We start from the raw sequence: 17,838 nt of genomic DNA, 5'->3' as shown, positions 1-17,838 counted from the left end.
CAGGCCACAGGCCACATGCTGCTCACTCGTGGGCTAAGTCAGCTCTCCCTAAGGAGAATTCCAGGCAAACGGTATAGGGTCCCAATGAATATCAGGCCAATGACATGGACCACAAGATGGGGACTCCTTATTGGCCTACCTGGTGACTCAAGGCATGAAATAGAAAAGCAAGTAGGGGGAATGTTGGACAATGAGGACAAGGTAGGAGACAGCCGTGGGAATTGTGGGGGGAGGGGTGTGGAGGCCCCTAAGTTAGACCAAGGAGGAGTCAGAGAGACCACAGGTTACCCTGGGCTGAGATGACGACAGCCTCACCAGCCTGTCAGTTACGGAAGGCTGGAGCAGCATTTTGGCACTTGGCAAATAGGAGCAGAAGCATCCACATTAAAAAGGCTAGGTTGAAAACTGGCTCTACTGTGGAACCCCCAGCGAGTCCTTTAACCTCTAAGTTTCCTTGTGCATGAAAAGTGTTCTGCCTCCTTCAGGACAATCAGGCAATGTGTGCAAGGTGCTTAACACATCTGCCTCCTACTGAGCAATCACTAAATGGTAGCTGTTGCTATTTTCATTATTGCTGTTTTGAGTTTAGGACTTTCAAAACCCTATTCTAAAAATCCCATTATCCAAATAGTTTCCAACTCTTCAACTCATTTTTGGAATCAGGGAATGGGAAAGGATTTGTAGTCAGAGAACATTCTGGAAAGTTCTTTGGGAAACAGTCTTCTTTGTTCAGGCTGAGATCCTCCATTTGTGAAAACTGGCATGATAATATATTTTAACACAGTTTTTCTGTCCCAAAGAAAAATCCTTAAAAATGTTAGTGATTATCTTCACTATTTTAACTAATCACATCATTATCATAGCTCCTTTTTTAATTTTGGAGTGTGAAGTTAGCTTTGTTTTGTTTTTCAAATTTATTATCAAGAATTGCCTGGTTTCTGGCTTACTCACTGATTACCATTTTTCCTGATGAGAAAATCTAATCAGAACTTGGTAGCTTTATTAAGAAATATTTCTGAGGGCCTATTTGACACTGCATTAGAATTGTGAAAGCTTTCCTGTGCTATTACAGTAGTTCATGCTTGGCTCTTCAGTCTTTTTACATTTATTATAAACTTGAACACAGTGGGTCTTCACTGGGAATGGTTTTGCTCCCAAGCCATATCTGGAGGCAGCTCTGTTTGTTACAACTGAAGCTGGGATTGTTATTGGCATCTCATGGGTAAAGATCAGGGATGCTGTTAAATATCCTAAAAGGAACAGGATAGCCCCCCACAACAGAAATATCCAGCTCCTAATGTCAATTGTGTTGAGGCTGAGAAACAAGGTCTGACATCTATCTTTCCTGCCGTCTGTGCTTAAGAAATACCAAGAGGACAAGGGGCACATGACTCTGTAGTCCATTGCATGAGGCACTGTCTTTGAGAAAAATTGTGTGGACTTGCAAAACTTTTCTTTCTTTTTTGCAAAGAGAAAAATCACTTAAAGCAAGGCACTAAGAGCGTGTCCTCCTGCTGGCTGGGTGTCCCTTTTTTGGTTTCTGTGCCCTGGGCATGGTGTGAGCATTGCCTCAGCCAGAGCCACGTTTTCAGAGCAAATCAAACCTCCTAAGGAATTCATGGAACATGAGCACTCTGGACTGTTTGCCCAAGACTAAAAGGGGGAAGGGATTGTGTTTGGGGGGCTGATGATGCTGAACTTTCAACCCTCCTTAGCAATGTTTGCTGGCCAAAAAGCAAAGCCAGCTGTATTTGGACAGCACTTTACACAAACAGACAACACAGACTGTTATCTCCTAAATTGGAGGCTTTCTACAATGTCTTCTCGTGTGGGCACTGGACTCCGGCAGGAAGACCACCCACAGGCAAGCACACGGCACCTCCCAGGGAGGCCCTCTAATCACCCACCGTTCTCGCCACCTGTTCTGGGCTGTGTTATCAGATGTGAAGGAGCCAGCTAATAACCCTTTATAAGCTATAAATGGAAGTGGCCATGGCAGGGAGTTGATAAACATTTGGGGGGTAAATTATTTGTATAGCTGACTGTCATTTGCACCCCTCTCAACTTCTTGAAAGGACATGTTTCAAGTTACAGGATGTCCAAATGGCTGTTTGCACGGAGGGTGCCTATTGCCGGTGCAGTGTCTGTGGTCTCGTTCCAGGCCGCAGTTAATGACAACAGCCCTGGATATTTTCAGCCTTCCTAGGCACCAGATCTTTTTCCTTAATCCTGTTTGGGGGTGAAAAGGAAATCCCAAATCTAGAACTCCCTAAAGTATCACATGTGCTTTGAAATCTCAGATCTCAGTTTGGGGTTGAAAAGGGTGGACAGAGTCGTTTAAGAAGTGAGCTTTTACACGCTTCATTAGTTTGGGTTAGGTTTTATTTTGTTTCTACTAAAAGAACGTGAGGATGGGAATGCTGCGGATAAATGGACATCTGACTGTCTGAGGCAATTATAGCTCCTGGATTGCGTAGGTTGCGCTTAGCACAAAAGATGTGTTTCGCTGATGCAATTCGATCACAGCTCAGCCATGCCTTGGTGGTTGATGCCTTGGTGGCTATTGGATTAAAGACTGAAGGGGGAGTTTTGGAAATGAAAATGGCATGAGGAACAGGGTAGAAGGGCCCTGGACATTTAAATAACAAAGTGACACCTGTTTTTTCACCCGAGGACTGGGAGAGTGGGCAGAGCTTGCTGCCCAAGCCCAGTTTCTGCTTTTGTCTTCCCAGGGAAGCCAGAGTCGTACACAGATCAGAGTGTGCATATGAGCAGCTTCCAGAGGCTCTGAGCCACTTGTGCAGGGCCTGGGGATGCCTCATGCTGTGCTTATTTCATGAAGCGTGCCAGGTGGGTGCCTGAAGAGCTAGGTTTCAGACCCCTCAGCTCTTGAGGGGCTAGGGAACCTCACCTTCTCCACACCCCTGTCTTTATCTGCCACAAAGAATGCTTATGGCTGAAGGTGCTGCTGGAAGCCACAGAAGTCTGATTCAAAACTATCATCTGGAATCCATAATTCTATCATCATGGAATCCATAATTGGGCTGGAGAGGAGACCTCTCAAGGATGAGATCATCAACAGTCCGAGACCGTAGGGAACTGGCAGTGGTGTCCGAGGGAAAAGGAGAGCAGGGAGACTCTAAGGAGGAGGTCTGGCCATCCACTGGCCTCCATGGTGGTTGGGTTTGGGTGAGGACCTAGGGAGGGAATGCCAGGGCCAGCGGAGGGCATCGGCACTATCCTTCAGTCGGCCCCAGAGGAACAGAAAGGACCGTCGCAGGTTGGCATTAGAGCAGCAGGTTAGGGCCATGCTGTGAAGGCAGAGGTGAGTCTTTTCCTGGGAACACCACCACAGGAAGAGCTGGAATGCAGCGATCTGAGGTGAGTGGGTCTGGTGAAAAGGTAAGACGCTGAGAGGAAGAGAGTGTCAGCCCAACATCAGGGCTGGGCGGCTCCCTGGCCGCTGGAATAGAAAGAGCCCGGGGAAAGGGCCCACTGGACTCGAGGAGAATCAGCAAGACCCTGCTGGGAGTCATGAGGAGAGTGAAAAGCCTTCCGCAGAAACTAACAGGTCCTGAAGGCTGAAAGAGGGCTTTGTTCCCTACATTTTGAATCTGGGGGCAAAACACCCAAGCAGAAACACTCCACAGGTGGTTTGGAAAGGGTGCCTTGGCTTCTCTAGATCCTAAGTTGATTTTTTTTTTTTAATCACTCCAAGGTCAGCAGTGCTATCCCAGGACAGTAGACGTTATATTGAGCAACAACTTTGTACTAAATTATTAGCTGAAGACATGCTCTTGTCAGGTCGCAGCCCTACCAAACTGGGATTGTGACTATTGCTATAGTCAGAAACTAAGTTTCAGAGAAGTTAAGAAATTTATCCAAGATCACATAGCTTGCAAGTGTCTGGACTGGGGTTCAGACTAAGGTCTGGCTGATGGAAACGACCATACTCTCCCCCATTCTCAAGGGAAGTCATGACTCCCTTGACTTCTTGATGTAGGAATTCTTTCAGGTGAAACTTCTGTTTCTCTACAACTAATGTAATACTGTGAGCACAATGGTTAGTTTTTTTATATGTGTTAAATATTTATCTTTCTTTCTGTCACCACATTCCTTACAAATAAATATCAAATTTTTATTAGTCTGCTATTTTGAAAAAATAAAACAAAAATAAGAACAGATAATCCTGTCCTCTTTCTGTTAAAAGCATCCAGTTTAGAGACAGCAAATCAATTATAGTTATTTGCTGAGTTAGAAATTATATTTCCTATTTTGCAAAGTGATGGAAATTTCTTAAAGGCAAAGGAAGCAAAATAAGTATATTCCTTATCTTTACTTTAGAGAATTTATCTAGAAGATTTTGTTAATAGAATTCTTTGACAAAATTTTAATAATTTTCTAAAAGTAAAACTTGCATGCATCTCTTTCATGTAGCTCTCAGGACAAATTCATCCATATCCATGCTAAAATATCATTTATATATTTAGGGAAGGAAAGTACATAGATCGTGCAAGGTCTCACAGTAACTAGAAGTAAAAATTTAAGATTAGTATTTACCACTTCTACTCTGAAAGTCATGCCAGAGTCAGGCTACCTCCCATATAGTTTCAAGGGAAAATGAAATCAGAAACCTAGCTATGGTGATTTTTACTGCGTTGAAGTTTTTGCCAAATTTGAGTTCTTAAAGGAATTTCTCTCCAGGGTGTTTTGGCAGAGACCTTGCTTTTTTTTTTTTTTTTCAACTTTCACCTGGAGCACTTAGCTGGGATCCTCTACTGCACAATCACTTTGCCCCAACTCTTTCTGCTGCCTTCTTTAATTTAAATCAGAGTAAACAATATATGAGGGTATGCTACAATATATCTTTGCTGCTGACTACAAGTTCCTTCTTCCATAACCCACTGGCAGGCAGGAAATGGACAGTCTTCATTAATTTCCTGGAGAATTACCATTTTCTGTCAAGTAGCATTGATCTTTTACCCAAGGGATTTCTGCACATTAGAGAGAAACCCTAGGCAAAGTGGCCCATGGGTGGCTTGGTGAAACCATTGTTTCTGTATTAACGATCGTATAATTCCATGAACCCAATCATAAAAATCAGTATGTCCACAGAGATCTAAAGCAAATTAAGTTAAACTGGAGAGATATGGAAAGACATTACTTTTCTATTTTGTTTTATTTAATTTTCAAATCAAAATAATTATACTTTTAATATGGTTGTTACAGACAAGGCTTTATGCCTTTGTGGGCCAGGAAGAAAAAAAAGGACAAGAAAAAGCAGTAAAAAATGTTGGTTTGGATAATACAAATTTTGCAACCCAGGGAGAAAGTTGCAGGGCTTCATTTTATTTTTCAGCCTGTATATTAACATTAAGCTACAGGAGCCCGTTGCAGAAGCAATATGCACTTTTCCTTAGACAAAGAAAAATTAATAATTGATTTTGATGCTGAAATCTGCTTTGCAGTCCTCAATCCAGGAATGGTAGCAAAACAAAAAACTGAGCATGTGCAGGCCAACATCCTCACACTGCCCTCTGGTGGTAACCCACCTCTTTGCATTGATACTAGGGGTCAGGCAGCTGGGAGCCTTGTGGACAGCTGAGGTTTGACTGCCTCAAACGAGGGCATTGCAAATAGTTTTATATTTTATATGCACCTCACCTTTATCACATGTCCTGGTTTTCAGTCATCTCCTGCTCACCTCCCCAGGGGCCTGATAGCTACTTGGGGACAGGACCCTGTCATCTTCATCTTGTACTCCTGCTTAATAGAACCCAGTGCCTGCTGGATGCATGTCAGATGTGTGAAGAAAGGGATGCCTCAGTAAACTAGAAAGTCGTTGAATGATTGTCCCCACATCCCCCCTGTAAGGGGATTGTGTGGTTCTTAGGTTGTATGTATCATGTGCCCACAGAACTGAGCTTAAGTGAGTGCACCTGATTACTGGGGACATGGCATGTGGGCACCTGCATCTTGGGGCCCACTTTAGATTCAGCTTCAGCCTCTGGTCTGGCTATGTAGCTGACAACTCTTTCCATCACGGATACGGCTGATATGATTGAGCCATCAGGGCTCAGACACAGGATTTGGGAAAGCTTTGGAACCCCAATTTTTGCTTCTCATTTCAAATCCAGGGACGCTAAATTGCAAATGTGGAAAACACATAACAACTGTTAGCAACAGTTTGGACCTCCATAGCCTATTCACAGTGTTGCCAATCTCTTAGAAATAATACTTCCTGATGAAATAACTTAGTCCAAGGGCAAGTCATTTCAAAGGGCCTCATCTCTGAAATTAGAGCATTGATTACCTAGAATTTTCCAGCTCAGATATTTCTTAACCTTAAATCTAGTCTTGTATAACTTATTTGTATTTTATTTGAATTCATTTAAATTTGAAAAGTAATAATTAGACATGTTCATCTCCTTGTAGAGAGCTCCCTACTCTCTACTGCTGGTCTCTTTTCCCAGCAGAGTCTCTAACCAGTCCATCTTTGACACTTGCCTTCACTTGAGATGGCCTTTGTAAAGATGGGCTTCTGCTTTTTAGACCTTTCAAAGAAAGCTCACGTGTATAACAATGTTCATAGTAGTGTTGTTCATAGTCGCCCAAAGCTGGAACCAACCTGGATGTTATTAATAACTGTAGTATGGTCTTATTCTAGAATAAGAATGGCCATGAAAATGAGTAGGCCACACAGAAGCAGATGAATGTGGTGTGATGACATGCCTGCTCAAACACCCAGGACTGGGGTGTTAAGCAAAGCATAGAACAACAAGGAAACAGGGCAAATACTTTACATTTTAGATTTTCATTTTTTCTTGAATGGGAAAGTTTATGGAAGCACACATGAGAGGAACCCAAATTGATATCTCAGAGCAGAAATTTTCACAGTATGATTGCAAAGCCTGTCAGGATCATCCAAGGGGCTTGTGAAAACCGAAGCTGGGTCCATATTGGCTCCCCTGCATCAGAATCTTCAGGTGGGAGAGGAAAATCATAATAGAGCCCCCAGCTGATACTTATGCATTATAAACTATAAAAACTTGTTCTAAAGCTTGGTTAAATCTCAAGGAGGATGGTTCTATGTTAACCGCCTAGGTTTCTTATTGTCTCAAACATCAATGGTGTCCCCTGATGGTCCAAGGCAAGGACCAAACCCTGTAACATTCAAAACTGAGGGGGACACATGCCTCCCCCATTTTCATGGGCTGTTTGAGAATCAGATTTATGGAGACCAGGTTGACCAAAGAGAGAATGCCAAGCAGCTGAAGACCCCAAGAAGATTTTAGCCAAGATTTTTTAGGGTCAGAGAGAGGCCAAGAATGCCACTCTTAAAGAAAAAGCCAGTAAGCCAGGGAATGCAGCTGCATATTTGTGAAGAGCTTAATACGTGCTGAGCAAAAGACAAATAACAATAATCAAGCTAAGCTGTAGTGCTTTTTTCCCCTCCCTTTAAAGACATTTAAGCTCAACCCAAAACCTGACCTCCAAGTTCCTATGTTATTATTCTAAGCCATATCGTTAGCTACAGGAAATAATCCTGTTGGTTGGAGGAAATACTTAAGAAGCAGTTTTCTTTAGCCTTTGCCAAGTATACAATGTGGTGAGGAAACTGAACGTAAAGTACATTTTATGTTGACCTGGTATTAACATGTGAGATAATTCATTCATCCTTTTGGAAATGGAGACATCTTCTGGATCAAGGTAATAAAATGAGTGACTAGATCTATGGCTAATGACAAGAGGGGGAAGGGATTGAGGCCTAAACGGGGTAACTTTAGATAAAGAGGAAATAGCAGCTTTATTTTCCCTACAATCCCTATGGTTTTGGTGTCGACCCACTCTGTTTTCGTCATTATGAAAACAAGATTCATTTCAGAGTATCTCCCAGAATGTGATGAATTGATGAATTGAGTTGTCCTTGGTTACTGTTCATTGCTTTACATAGCAGTTAAGAGTGTGGACTTTGGAGTCCACTGACTAAGATCAAATCCCAGTTCTGCTGCTTATTAGTGGGATGATCTGGACTGGGTAAACCGACTGTGCTGGTTTGCCAGCAACCAAGAGTTTTGCTGGGATAATGGCGTATTCGGTGCTGAAACCAGGCAGGTTCCAAGCAAACTGGGACAAGATAGCCCTCCTACACCTGGAGCAAGTTACTTCACTTTTCTATGTTTCAGTTTCCTCATCTGAGAAGTGGGGTGCTAGCCTAGCAGCCTGCCCTGGGGAGTGGGGCTGGAAGAGTCCAGGAGGCAATCAGCACTGGGAACTGGGCCTGGTGCCCAGCAAGCACCAGTGTGTTTGGTCACTTACACACTAAACACAGCCTGCTCCACCCCAAACATGTCTAGATTTGTCTAGACCAGGACATCACTTATGGATTTTTGTGAACCTTCCTTTGCTGTGTGGTTGGCTGAGATGCTCACAAAACAGGTATTTGGTATGTTCCATGAAACAACAGTCATGACATGTGGGGCCAGAATATCCTCTGCACTTCTCTGGGTGGTTGCCAGTCCACTGTCAGTAGGGTTGTGTGACCACACACTCACCTATGAGCCATGGAAGCAGGAGGCCATGGCTCATTTCAGGAAGCTGGTAAGATGGTCACCGCCTCTGGGTGTGGACTGAGATGGGAGGGGAAACGGGGACTGGAGAGAGGGGAGGTCAGGGCAGACTTGGGACCTGGAGGGGTCAGAAATCTTAAAGACCACCTGAATGCAGAAGCCACATCAGAGAAGGAAAGATGATCAGGTCTGTTTTCTGATTTCCTCAAAAGTTCATGGGAAAAAAGGAAAAGAATGGCAGGAAGGGCAATCAGTAAGGAAAAGTAGGTTGAGGCAACACATACCTGCACGGGCCAGTTTGCAGTAAATACTCTCTTCATTCATTCAACACATTCAACAAGTCAACACATATTTACTGAACACCTACTATGTGCTAGGTGCTGTGTGCCACCTGCATTGGAAGTGTACGTCCTTGAACACAAGAGGCAGCAGCCTTCTATTCTAGTGGGGCCACCTCTTCATTCAACATATGGTTACTATTGTTATTCAGCCACTGTCATGCCCTGCTCTTTGCAATCTCACAAAGTGCATCATGCCAGGCTTCTCTGTCCTTCACTATGTCCTGGAGTTTGCTTAAACTTATGTCCGTTGAGTTGATGATGCCATCCAACCATCTCATGGTTACTGAGGCTTCTAGGCACCTGCCTTGTGATATTCAGAGACTAATAAACAAACACATATATAGGAGAACATCAGGATGATGAGAGAAAATAATAATAGCTAGTACTCAACAGAGAATTAACCGCCTAGGAGGTCAACAGAGCTGAGACAGAGAAGCTCTGCTCTAGAAGGCCTGAGCAGAGCGCGGTGTCAGGCAAGGATCATTGAAGGCCTCTGTGACCTGTCTTTGAGCTGAATCCATGATCAGAGGGCATTGGCCATGCACACACCTGGGAATGGCACGTGTAAAGGCCCTGAGAAGGACAGGCCCAGGCTGTACAACAAAGCCAGTGTGGTAGGGGGGAGGTGGCGAGAAGATGAGGGCAGAGCAGGTAGCAAGTACAGCTGAAGTAAGGAGGCTGGAATTTACACTAGACACAGCCAGAAGCCACTGGAAGGCTGAAAATCATGAGATTATATAAGCCTTTTTAATCTTCTTTTTACTTATCTGTATTTTAAGACTGTTATGGGTTGACATGTGTCCCCTCCCCTCAAATTCACATGTTGGCGTCCAAACCCCAGGACCACAGAATGTGCCTATATTTGGAGATGAGGCCTTTGGAGAGGTGATTAAGTTAAAATGAGGTCATAGGGTGGGCCCCAATCCAGTCTGACGGCTGTCCTTATAAGAAGAGGAATTTTGGACACAGACATTCATGTAGAGGGAAGACCTTGTGAGGACACAGGACGAGACAGGCATCCCCAAGCCGAGGAAGGCGGCCTCAGAAGAAACCAGTCCTGCTGACACCTTGATCTCGGGCTTCTAGCCTCCAGACCCGTGAGAAACAAATTCCTGTTCTTTAAGCCACCCAGTCTGTGGTACTCTGTTACGGCAGCCCTGGTAAACTAACACAGTGACAGTGTTCCAATGAGAGAAAAATGTGTATACAAACACATAATTAAAGGAAAAAACAGTAAAAGTTTCTTTAAAAAGAATAGCTTAAGGAGACATTATCAACATGTTTGAGATTCCAAGTAGAAAGAAAAGATTTTTTTTCAAAAACCAGCTATAAGGAAAAGAGGAGAGATAATTTTAGAGAAACACGGGTACCTCAAGAAGAATCGAAGCAGGAGGTGTCGGAGGCATTCTGCCCAGATAGGCCAGCTGCCTTCATCTTGTGGTGGAGGCCGCACCATCTCAGGACACCCAGCCTTCAAGGGATTCAGTTTGGTGAGAATCACACAGGCTGTGGGGGAGGCATCATGGCCACCAAGTGCCTCCCTCTGATGAGTTTTATAAAACTGCTTTGCAAAAGTCAGTTGCAAAGAGTCAATTTACAAAAAGCATTGCTGCCATCATAGTGGGAAAAGGAAGGAAAGGAGGGAGGAAGGAAAGGAGGGGAGAAGGGAGGGAGGAGGGAGGAAGGAGAGAGGGAGGCAAGTGTTTAACAGTTTCAAAATGGCCACATGGTTGAATGCCAACATTGAAAAGGAGAGTTTTAAAGAGAATATATAATAAAATATGTAAAATACACAAAAGAGGAGGGGCAAAGGAGGTGTATATTAGCACACCTTACTTTTCACCTTGATGCATTTGGAATAGTGTTAGTTTGTAAATCACAGACATGACACCACGCACTGTCTCTGTATGTCCCATTATGAATGGACGTGACCCAGACCTGTCAACTGTGGAATCGCCTTATTCGGATCTCAAAAGGAAAGCACAGTTGTTTTGCAATGTAGTTTAATTTGCATAGACAAAGCTGGAGCAGGGCTGTTTGAATATTCTTTATTTAGAATCTCCATTATCACCATTTATCTGAGAGCTTGTGATAAACTGTCCTCTCAGCAAATGCCCCAGAGCAGTAAACACTGGCCCACTCCGGGGCCTTACTTCTCAGTTTGACATATGCTTCCTATTCCATATCCCCTCCCCAAGTCTCAGTGGGTTTGGTGTGTGTTGGGTCTGGCTGGGGTCAGGAGATTCGAAATGGAGTTGAAAACAGCTGAGTAAGTGAGAACATGGAAAAACAGACTGGTTCAAAATCGGGAAAGGAGTACATCAAGGCTGTATATTGTCACTCTGCTCATTTAACTTCTATGCAGAGTACATCATGAGAAATGCTAGGCTGGATGAAGCACAAGCTGGAATCAAGTTTGCTGAGAGAAATATCAATAACTGCAAATATGCAGATGATACCAGCCTTATGGCCGAAAGCAAAGAGGAACTAAAAAGCCTCTTGATGAAGGTGAAAGAGCAGAGGAAAAAAGCTGGCTTAAAACTCAACATTCAAAAACTAAGATCACGGCATACAGTCCCATCATTTCATGACAAATAGCCAGCGAAACAATGGAAACAGTGACAGACTTTATCTTCTTGGGCTCCAAAATCACCACAGACTGTGACTGCAGCCATGAAATTAAAAGATGTTTGCTCCTTGGAAGAAAAGCTATGACCAACCTAGACAGCATATTAAAAAGCAGAGACATTACTTTGCCAACAAAGGTCCATCTAGTCAAAGCTATGGTTTTTCCAGTCATCATGTATGGATGTGAGAATTGGACTATAAAGAAAGCTGAGCACCAAAAAATTGATGCTTTTGAACTGTGGTGTTGGAGAAGACTCTTAAGAGTCCCTTGGACTGCAAGGAGCTCCAACCAGTCCATCCTAAAGGAAATCAGTCTTGGGTGTTCATTGGAAGGACTGATGTTGAAGCTGAAACTCCAATATTTTCGCCAACTGATGCGAAGAACTGACTCACTGGAAAAGACCTTGATGCTGGGAAAGATTGACGGCAGGAGGAGAAGGGGATGACAGAGGATGAGATGGTTAAATGGCATCACTGGCTCAATGGACATGAGTCTGAGTAAGCTCTGGGAGTTGGTGATGGAAAGGGAAGCCCGGCATGGTGCAGTCCATGGGATAGCAAAGAGTTGGACATGACTGAGTGACTGAACTGAACTGAAATTAATATTGCTGCATCTATGGCAGGATTTTGAATGATAAAGTTCTCCGTGATTCCACAGAAGAAGTACACTTTGGGCAGTGATGTTTCTTTTATCCCCCTGAGAGGACTCACCAAAATGCCAGTCGTGTTTTCAGCCGCGCCACTTTGTAACCTCTAAAACCCAAAGTCCAAGGGTTCTGTTTGCCTCAGTCTGCCCAATGTCTTTAAGATAGTGACAAGGTCATCACCAATTCTTTGTTTCTCAGTCAGATATATAAAAGTGAGAAATGAGGTGGTTGCTTTAGCACAAAATATGAGCAGTGAAAAAGTCTATTTACTCTCGATAAGCATTGCTAGCATAAAATACAGTTCCTTTCTACTCTGCCCCAGCAGGCCACGGCAGCCATAGCCCCGGGCAGGCCTCTGTGAATGACAGTAAAGTGCAAAGTCGGTGCAGAAGGCTGCATCAGCGGTTCTCCGCCGTGGGGAGCTGCGCGGTGTGTGGTCCAGAAGCTCTCCAATTACCCAGCCCCACTCCCATTCCGACAAGTCCCCAGGGGGCACATGCTTTGTAAAGCTTCCTGGGGAATCCCCTACGACCCCACCCCCACCCCCACTTGAGGCTGAGAATCAAAGCTCTGAATTGCTTTCCTGGTGAGAAGTCTCATCTCCCAGGATCTCGTCCGTTGAAGCACTGAATGAATTTAATCTACAAGTACTTTATCTTCAAAAAGAAAATATTTTCAAGATTATCTAAGTCAGTAATATGTTTATTACAGAAGATTAAAAAATACCAGCAGGTATAAAGAAGAAAAAAAAAATCCGTGTATATCCTTGCTAGCCGCTGTATCATCATCTGGGTTCTTGTCAGCAATGCCCCACTCCAGACCTCCTGAGTCAGAATCGGCATTCTTACCAGATTCCCCTCCTCCAGTGGGTTCTGTGCTTATTCATGTTTGAGAAGCCCAGAGTTTGCTAATCCCGGAACAACATTTGAATGTATTACCTTGTAGTTCTATACATTTATTAAAGTTGGGGTAAATATTAGATTATGGGTATTGCAATTGCCAGCTTTTAAAAGGTTATTTTGAATTTATTTTAATATTATTCAGAGGTTCAATTTGTGTTCTGATTTTCTCCTTTAATTGCTTATGCTATCCACCATCACTTCTACTTGTTTTTGAGGCTTTCTTAAAACCCAGTTTCTTCATTCTAGGGTAAAGAATAGAATGATCAGTGGCACATGAAGGGTTAATGTCTACCCGCTGCTCTAATATCCACCTAAAGACCCCAGGCCCCCGCCTGCCAAGCCCAGATTTTGCAATGTTTGCCATGCGCTTGCTTCATGTTGAAAGATGAACGGAATGGAGATTTCTTTTTGTCTGCACGTATCTGTGTGTGTGTGTGTGGTGCGTGTGTATGTGCGTTTCTCTGTGCAGTCTCCGTGTGTGGCCTCCTCTGGGTGAAAGCGCAGTGTTCCCACTGTTGCTTATCCTGAAGGCTTTCCAAACCTCCCTCAGTGCAGACAGCCAGGGGAAAACACCTCTGAAGGGAGAAAGAGCAGTGCGCAGCCCGGATTTCTCAGTCTGTTCCTGCTCAAGGAAGGCGGGCAAGGGACCCCTGCCCCCGCTCTTCTTAAAGGCTTCTTTTCAACCTGTTTCCTTTCGGAAACATAGTTTGGGAAGGTGTCCGTCTACCGCATCCTCGCTTCTCCAACAGCCCTAGGCTAACAGAAGAGGTGGCTGCTGCTGCTTGCATGGAGGGTCGATGGGCTGAGCAATCCTGGGGCGTCTGCGGCCTGGAAGGCAGTGGGGGGCTGGCGGGGAGCCGGGTCGGGGGGCTGCTTTGCAGTGGCCGAGAGGCGGCGACAGACCCCCTCAGTCACAAGGAGGGCGAGGGGAGAGGCGAAGCACTGTCCACCCTGGTCTTCCTGTTCTGCCTTGCCCCTTGCCTTCCTCTGTAACAGGACTCTGCGTTCCCGAGGGCTGTTTGGTGGGCTCAGGCTGTCATGTTGCCATGTTTCCCAGTGGGTGCAGAAAGCAGGTCAGCCATGCTGAGCCGCTGCTCTGAGACCAGCCCCACACCTCCCACCACCGCTGTCTCCCCCTGGGGCCGAGCCTTCTCCCACTCCCCTTCCCCCGGGGCCCTGGGAGCCGCCAGGCTCACTCTTCCCAGCAGACTTGCTTGTCACCACAAGCATCTCAGTCATCCCGAGCACTGGCCCCGCTTGACTTCTCCATCAGGCCCAGGCCACAGAGCCTTTTGTTTACAGACTTGTCATTCCCACCAGCCCGTGGTCCAGGGAAAACACCCAGTACAAAAACACCCTGTGTACATCTGGTAGATTTTCCACTAAAAAGTTCAGCATCCAGGTGAATGGGTTCTGGATCCAACCTTCTGAATACTGAGAAATAAAAGAGGGTGTTTTATGTGCGTTTGGCACTCGCGGAAGCATGTGGCGCCCAGCTCATGCCCCCACCGGCATCACCACCGAAGCCCGCCTACTCTGCTGGTTTCCCTTACCTTGATCTCAGTCACCTACCTTGTTGTCTGCGGAGAAGGGTGAGCTGTAGATTGCTCAGAACTCAAGATGATTTTTCAGATGACTTGGGCCAACTCCTGAAGCTACCTAAAAAATGTACACAGGTTGGCCACCTAAGGAAAAGCCATGGATGGCATTTACCCCAACCTCAGCTGAATTCAAACCACTAAATGCTTGTGTTTTCTACAACTTTCCTAGTTTTACGGGACTGGATGGATGCCTCTGAAAAAATAACATTTCAAAATAATATTTTAAAACCTAGCATTATTTGTTTTTTCCTCTGTAAAGGCTAGCCTATCGTCATTTCTCCATAGTGTGCTTCAGGAGAGGGGTGGCTGATGAATGGAAGGGATGTGACTTGGTAATTAGGAAGAGCATGAGACATGAAGGAAGCAAAAATCCTGTGTTCAGATGTATTCAGCCACCTACCGGCACAGTCACAATCTTTCTGGGTCTCAGTTTCCTCTTCTGGAGAATAGGAAGAATAGTTTCAGTTACCTTAGAAAATGATTTGATGAATAATATGATGAATTATATGGTGGCTCAGATGGTAAAGAATCTGCCTGCAGTTCAGGAGACCCGGCTTCAAACCCTGGGTCAGGAAGATCCCCTGGAGAATGGAAGGGCTACTCACTCTAGTATTCTTGCCTGGAGAATTCCATGGACAGAGAAGCCTGGCGGGCTCCAATCCATGGGTGGCAAAGAGTCAGACATGACCGAGCAACTGACACTTTCACTTTTTCAACTTACAAAATGATTTTATGAATCATATGAACTAATGCTTCTAAAAGCATTTATTCACCATAAAGTGCTACACAAATGTGAGCTATGGTGCTTGAAAAAATAACTTGAAAGGGACTCCCCTGGTGGTCCAGTGGTTAAGACTTCTCCTTACAATGCAAGGGTCATGGGTTTGATCCCTGGTCAGGGAACTTAGATCCCACATGCCACAGAGCAGCTAAGCCCATGCACTGCAGTTAGAGTGAAGCCTGTGCGCTCTGGAGACCACATGCGCAGCTAGAGAGTCCCTGCGCTGTAACGAAATATCCCACATGACACAATGAAGATCCTGCTTGCCACAACCAAGACCTGCCACAACCAAGTAAATAATAAGTATTTAAAAATAAATAAATAACTTGAAAGAAGCATTAAGAGTTTCTGGAAGCCTAGATATCCAGAATCTTGGGTCATTCTCAGATGGCAAATTGTGGTCTACCCCATGATCTGTTCCATGTGCCCCAGTAGCTTTCTCAAGGGCTCAGGTTTTGGAGGGGCTTCTGCTTGCTGCAGATATGAACAGTAAAAGCTCCAGGAACTCCTTCTTCACTTACATGTTTGTCTTAAACCATCACAGTTAGCTCAATGGTTAAGGATGCATGTGGCATTTGGGCAAGACTAAGGTAGCTTCTTTGAGTTTGGCTCTGCCACTTAACTTGTCTAAGGCAAGTTATTTAGCTTCTCTGAGCCCAGTTTCCTCATCTGTAAAATGGGAATAACAATAACAACAATAATAATGCTATTATTATTATAATACATGGCTTACAGAGTTCTTGTGAGATTAAAAGTGCATCAAATTGCCAACTAGTACACTATCTAGCACATTGATTAAATGAATGTGTGATGATGGTGGTGATTATTTTAAAGAATCTGAAGGAGAAAGCTTCTATTAACTGGTTCTTTGCTTTGAATGGTACAACTTTCTATTGGTCATGCATTCATTAGACAAACATTTGCTGAAAACCTTCTATGAGACCAAGCATAACTTTTGGCTCAGTTTAATGAAGAGCTACCAGCCTGACCAAAAACTACCAGTACTCTAGCACTGAGAACTCCAAATACAGTGCACAAAGGGGGAAGCTAAGACTTGGTGGAAGGTCCTGGAGGAGGGCCTCTTGAGAGCAGAGTTTTGGCATTTGGGATAGGTTGTAATCATGGTACAAATGACCAGGAACAGTGCTGCATTCGGATAAGGATAGATAGCAATAGCAAATAGATGCAAATATAGTGGCTAAAACAAGATAGAAGCTTATTTCTCTCTTACTCAAGGACTGGGTAGGCAATCCAGAACTGCAGGGGTGACCTGATGGCTTCAGGGAGCCAGGCTCCTTCCCTCTTGTTATTCTGCCTTCTCCTAGGGTGTTAATCTGGTCCATCTGGCTCCCTGACATGATGATGGCTTCACATTCCGGCTAGCAGGAAGAAGAAAAGGGAAGACAAAGCCACTGCCTTTAAGAACATGACCTGGAAATTACACATATCCCTAGCATAACTTAGTCATGTGATCACAAATAGCAAGGGAGACTGGGAAATGTAGTCCTAATGCTACTTTGCCATGTGACCAACTAAAATGTGGGTGTTCAACAGAAAAAGAGACACAGATGTACAGAACAGACTTTTGGACTCTGTGGGAGAAGGCGAGGGTGGGATGTTTTGAAAGAACAGCATGTATATTATCTATAGTGAAACAGATCACCAGCCCAGGTGGGATGCATGAGACAAGTGCTCGGACCTGGTGCACTGGGAAGACCCAGAGGGATCGGGTGGAGAGGGAGGTGGGAGAGGGGATCGGGATGGGGAATACATGTAACTCCATGGCTGATTCATGTCAATGTATGACAAAACCCACTGAAATGTTGTGAAGTAATTAGCCTCCAACTAATAAAAATAAATGAAAAAAAAATTTTTTTAAATAAAATAAAATGTGGGGGTTCTATTACTACAAGATGGAGAGGATAGCAATACAGTAAACCACAAAGCAGATGAACATTTTTCCAAATAAAGGAGAGTAGGTCATGAGAAGGTAGAAGCAATGGCTGCTGGCAGAGGGGGCGGGGTGGGAGGAGGGGGGCGATGGGTAACTGAACCACAGACCACTGAGGACCCTGTGGACTGTGTGGTTGTAAAGGCAGTATGGGAGAAGGTGGAGTGTTAGTGATGGGCACACTGATCATGTGGAATTCCAGAAGAAAGGATGACTTGAGACTTGCCCATCATCACTTAAATGCCTTTTCTGGGACAGCCTGATTCTGTTTGGGATTTTTCTCTGCTACTCGAGTTATTTGCTTGTTCATTATGGAGTACTTCATGACTTTTCACTCAAGTTTTTACTTTCTTATATGAGCTCTATCCACTAATCACTACTGCCTATGGTAATGGTTGTATATAACGGCATCAACAA

General features: G+C 44.4%; 1 long non-coding RNA gene across 1 annotated transcript; it reads right to left on the bottom strand.

Moving 5' to 3' along the window:
* Positions 1 to 13,234: 13,234 nt before the first annotated feature.
* On the bottom strand, positions 13,235 to 16,866 carry LOC139032360 (uncharacterized). The gene is made up of 3 exons (XR_011484867.1): positions 16,702 to 16,866; positions 14,661 to 14,747; positions 13,235 to 13,330 (listed from the first exon to the last, which is right to left on the bottom strand). It is a non-coding gene; the product is annotated as an uncharacterized lncRNA (long non-coding RNA).
* Positions 16,867 to 17,838: the final 972 nt, after the last annotated feature.

Source organism: Odocoileus virginianus, chromosome 31, assembly GCF_023699985.2.
Source record: "Odocoileus virginianus isolate 20LAN1187 ecotype Illinois chromosome 31, Ovbor_1.2, whole genome shotgun sequence".
NCBI lineage: Eukaryota > Metazoa > Chordata > Mammalia > Artiodactyla > Cervidae > Odocoileus > Odocoileus virginianus.
The sequence above is the reverse complement of the archived record's forward strand: the minus strand, read 5'-3'. Positions and strand labels throughout refer to the sequence as shown.